The 5,681-nt window shown below is 31.5% G+C and overlaps 1 long non-coding RNA gene across 1 annotated transcript; it reads right to left on the reverse strand.

Moving 5' to 3' along the window:
* Positions 1 to 1,593: 1,593 nt before the first annotated feature.
* LOC112099249 lies at positions 1,594 to 5,473 on the reverse strand. Its single transcript, XR_002906045.1, has 2 exons — positions 5,274 to 5,473; positions 1,594 to 1,851 (listed from the first exon to the last, which is right to left on the reverse strand). It is a non-coding gene; the product is annotated as an uncharacterized LOC112099249 (long non-coding RNA).
* Between the last annotated feature and the right edge of the window lie 208 nt (positions 5,474 to 5,681).

Below are 5,681 nucleotides of genomic sequence, written 5' to 3' on the forward strand. Positions count from 1 at the left end.
TTTTGTTTGCAATTTTTTCTTCTAATTTACCACTCCAACTTTAATTTACTAATTTTCCCTTTTTTTACTATTTCCAAGTGTGAATTACAAATCTTTTATTTCATTTCATAATTAATGTCAATTTACAAGTTTTTTTTTTATTTTGTAGACCATTTTACCACTCTAACGCTAATTTACCCGTTTCACCTTCAATCTACGAGTCATACGTGTAGTTTAGAAAATTTTTGTCTTATTTCACATTTAGTTGGAATTTAGGTTATGTAGTTTAGGTCAATTGCCTCAACTTAAATCCAATGTGAAAATGGTTAAAGAGTTGGATTATTGGCATTTTATGATTTAGATAGAATAAAATAAGGGTGGGCATGAGTTGGGTTTGATAGAGTTAGTGAAATTCTAACATGGTCTACTTTTTAATAAGTTGAGATAAAATCCATCAAACTTTATTAAAAAAATTCAATATTATAACAATTATGGCAGCATCAACAGCAAAAAAGTTATAAAAAAACTTTTTTTATACTATCTATTTTTTCCCCTTTTTTGAAAATAAAAGGCGGAAAAAAAAACATTTCCCATTGACTCTCAACGTCACTGTAGAAGAAAAAAAATCAAAACAAAAAGCACCGCCCTGTCCGCCCCTCATGTTCATTCCCAAATGTGAATTTCTGTCTCAGTTCTTCTAAATTTTAAGCCAAGATTCGCCAAATCCGAACCCGAATCCGCTGGCACGTGAACCGTGAAACCGTCGATCACAATCCATATTGTCGAAGAGATGACATGCATATTGTCGTTCAGATTCTGGTGATGGTAAGGCTGTGGAAGAAACCAAGAAGAGCACCAAAAGCATCGCTAGTTTTAACCCTGAAACTGTGTTTCAACTCCAAAACTTTGCAGATCGGTTTGGCGCGCATCGCGCGAGGTAAGCAATCTGGAAAATCATTTTAGAATTTTTCTTTTTTTCACAAATTATTATCGAGAATGAAGACAAGAAGCTTAGACTTAGAATATTTGAAAATTGTGTTTTCTAATGATTTTCAAGAATAGTTTTGACAAATATGTCTGGTAATGTCTTTTGGAGCATAATAAGAGTATTGTGTTTTCCAAGAACATAATGCCCTGTGTGAACTTTTTGGTTTAAAATTTATTTGCTGGCAATAATATACTATTGAAAATTTTTTTCTTGCCTGTCTGAAAACTCAGTTTTTCTTGTTTTCCATCTGTCTGAACATACTATGTGTTTACATATTGTATGCTGATGGAGAGACAGGTACTGCCTTGATCAATTTGATGGGCTTATAAATGAACAAAGCATAGGGAAATTGGACTATTTGGACATTAATTTGACCAATTTGATGAGCTTGTAAAAGAACAAAGCATACAGAATCGGACAATATAATTGGGTCTTTTTTGCTTTTGAATGGGGTTGTGATGTATTTTGCAGCCATGCTTGTGAGCTGATCTGTCTATCTTTCAGCTACTATTAACATACTGCCATGTTAAGTTTTTTATGACATGAGAAGACTTTAGCAGGAAAGTTCAACCTCTTAAGGTTTTAGAAGCTTATAGACTGAGAATCATTTCATCTGATATGATGACTCTTGTTAAGATTTATCTTGTATTCAATTTTCTTTCTTTATTTAGATTACAAAGTGTATTTCGCTCCTCAGGTTGCAGAGTCACTGCCACGGATATGCTTCTTATCTGGCCTTGGTGGGGAGGAAATGAAGATGTTCATTGAAGCATTTCCAGAGACAGGTACCTGATCTTCTATTGAAACACCATTGCAGTATCATGTTTCAGACCTTGAAGTGGATATATTTGTATCATTTCAGCCATTTTCGAGTTTACAAAAACCTGTACGTGAAGATTTAGGCACAAAAAGAAATGTCAAATATCACAAGTTTTGGATCCTGTAAAACAACAGAAAATTTAACCCAAAAACAGCAAGAAATTTATCTAAAAACAGCAAAAACTTTAACTGAAAAATAGTAGCAAATTTTACCCAAAAACAATAGAAAATTTAACCCAAATACAGCAGTAAATGAAGCCCAAAACACCAGAAATTTACATGGAAACAACAGAAAATTTAGCCCAAAAACAGTCATAAATTTATCCAAACAACAACAAATTTACCCAGAAACAACAGAAACTTTAACACAAAAATAGCAATAAATTTATCCAAAAATAGGAAAACATTTAACTGTAAACCAGCAGCAAATTTACCCAGAAGCAACAGAAAATTTAACCTAAAAACAGCAGCAAATGAAGCCCAAACACCAAAAAAAATTACTTGAACACAGCAAAAAATTTTACCCAAAAACAGTAGTAAATTTATCTAAAAATAGCAGACAATTTAACTGAAAAACAGCAGCCAATTTATCCAGAAACAGTAGAAACTTTAACATAATAACATAAGCAAATGAAGCCCAAAACACCAGAAAAATTAACCAAAAACGGTAGCCAATCATCCCAAATACAGCAATAAATTTATCCAAAAATAGCAGTATATTTACCCAAAAACAGCAAAATATTTAACCTAAAAACAGCACCAAATGAAGCCCAAAACACCAAAAATACTTACCTGGAAACAGCAGAAAATATAACCCAAAAACAGTAGTAAATTTATCTAAAAAATACAGAAAAATAAAATGAAATACAATAAACTGAAATACAGCAGACAATTTACCCAGAAACATCAAAAAATTTAAGCTAAAAACAGCAGCAAATGAAGCCCAAAACACCATAAAAATTTAACCAAAAACAGCAGCAAATCATCCTAAATACAGCAAAAAAATTATCCAAAAAAAGTAAAAAATTTAACTGAAAAATAGCAGTATATTTACCCAGAAACAGCAAAATATTTAGCCCAGAACCAGTAGCAAATGAAGCCTAAAACACTAGAAAAAATTACCTGGAAATATCAAAAAATATAACCCAAAAATATAAGTAAATTTATCTAAAAACAACAGAAAAATAAACTGAAATACAGCAACCAATTTACCCAAAAATAGCAAAAAATTTAACTTAAAAACATCAGCAAATTAGGCCAAAAATACCAAAAAATTTTAACCAAAAACACTAGCAAATCATTACAAATAAAACAGAAAATTCATCCAAAAACAGCAAAAAATTTAAATGAAAAACAGCAGTATATTTACACAAAAATAGCAAAATATTTAGCCCAGAACTAGCAGCAAATGAAGCCCAAAACACCAGAAAATTACCTGGAAACAGCAAAAAATATAACCCAAAAATAACAGTAAATTTATCTAAAAATAGCAGAAAAATAAACTGAAATACAGCAGCCAATTTACCCAAAAATGGCAGAAAATTTAACCTAAAAACAGCAGTAAATTAAGCCAAAAATACCAAAAAAATTTAACCAAAAACAACAGCAATTCATTACAAATACAACAGAAAATTCATCCAAAAACAGCAAAAAATTTAACTGAAAAACAGCAATATAATTACCCCAAAACAGCAAAATATTTAGCCCAGAACCAGCAGCAAATGAAGCCCAAAACACCAAAAAATATTACCTGGAAACAGCAAAAAATATAACCCAAAAATAGCAGTAAATTTATCTAAAAATAGCAGAAAAATAAACTGAAAAACAGCAGCCAATTTACCCAGAAATAGCAAAAAATTTAACCTAAAAACAGCAGCAAATGAAGTCCAAAACACAAGAAAAATTTAATCAAAAACAGCAGTAAATCATCCCAAATACAGCAAAAAATTTGGCCATAAACAAAGGCATATCAAACCCAAAATTTTTTTGCAAATTCACATAATTCTCTGTCACGTCAATTATATTTGAGACAAAAACCCACTTCCAGTTTCAGAATTTTGATCCCTTTACCCTTAATTTATCTACTTTTGTCTGATGTATATTTTCATTTATTTGTTATCCCCATCCATACATCCATCCATGATCCACCACACATTTGTTTATAAACCAAAATCAATGCACACAATAATACAAAATCAAGGTCACAACAGTTAGCATAACTCATATAGCACTGTATATCATTCACCCACACTCGAAGCTTAAGTCAAATATATCGAATGAAGGAATTAGTATATGCTAGTGCTCATAAGCTTTTCCGTCAGTGTGCTTTTATGGGAGGGCATCTTGATGCAAGTTATACAGAGCTCACACACAAGGCAATAAAATATGCGCAGGGAGTTCCTTTAGCTCTTATCATTCACCCATATTCAAAAATCATCCTAAACACATATATTTAGGCTAAAAAAAAAATAACATTCTAATGGATAACAAGATAGATTTATTAATTGACCTATATATTACAATGGAATAATAGTTAGATCGAAACTAAAATAAGATACATATAAAAAAATAATGTTTCGTGAAATTAGACCAGCACTTCAATATGAATTGAATCTTTCTTATGACCCTCAGATTGAATGATATTCTTAAGGAGAGTATGAATTAATTTGGTGTCCTAAGTAACGATAATAATTGATCAACAATAAATGAAATATCTCTAACTACCTGATCATCACAAACTGTGAAAGCAAATTACAACCCGCAGTAACAAATCTTCTCCTCGAAGTGAAATATAAAACAAACAGAAACCACAAAAAAAAAATCACCAACAATTTCAGTTTCAATATATCTAAGAGAGGGACCATTGCACTAAAGCTACAACTGGTAAACTTCTTCCCTCTTTCCTTCCCCATGCTTAGCCCGTAGTGAACTCAAGCAGCTACATCTAATTTCTTTGATCAATTTCAAAAGTGTCCAGCTAAGATTCTTATAAGATACGAACCAAATGAACATTACATAATTCAACAATATGTGTTTTCAGAACAGGACATATTACTGTATTCAAGCAACCATATTACCAGCAAAATAAATCAATTAATCTAATTTATCCATATTACTTGTAATAACAGAAACAAATCGTATCAAAGTCTAGTGCATGCTCTATATTTCTTAATTTAATTTATCCATATTTCTTTTTTGCTTCTTTTTCACCTCTGTTTTCGCTTCAAGCAACTTCCAAAGCAATGATTGGCAGGAAAAAAGTATTGGAGGAAAACAAAATCGCATTAGCCGGCAAACCCAAACACTTTGCACAGGAACTTAATTCCGTGAACAAATGCAGAAATTATGACCATGAAAGAAAACTATGCAGACCCAAACACTTTGCAGCGACTTCTTAATTCTTAGATTCAATTCTGTGAACAAATTATGACCATGAAAGAAAACGAAATTGCTTAGCAATTCGAGCGAGACAGAGGATTAAACTTACCTTGCACAGGGACGACGGCCAAACCAAGATAGAGGCAGTGACGGCAGAGACTCAGCAATTCGAACAAGACAGAAAATCAACTCAACGGCTGCAATCTGCAGACGTGTCGCCGGTGCACCTAAACGGAAGTTAACGCGGCAGTGGGTTTCTTTTGGAATTCATTAATTAGGGATTTCAATATGAACGAGTTTTCCCTTTTTATTTTTTTATTTCTTTAAAACATAAATCTTCTTTTTTTCCTTTAAAGTTATACCGGTAAATTTTTATTTTTAAAAAGTACTTAACCGGCTTATAACCGGTTAGATGTAATTTAATTAAAAAATTTTATTATTTTATAATTATTGTAAACTGTTGATTTAATCTAACGGTTCATAATAATTACGACATTGATGCTGTGTTTTTAATTAC

The sequence above is a fragment of the Citrus clementina genome, unplaced genomic scaffold, assembly GCF_000493195.1.
Source record: "Citrus clementina cultivar Clemenules unplaced genomic scaffold, Citrus_clementina_v1.0 scaffold_4, whole genome shotgun sequence".
Classification (NCBI taxonomy): Eukaryota; Viridiplantae; Streptophyta; class Magnoliopsida; order Sapindales; family Rutaceae; genus Citrus; species Citrus x clementina.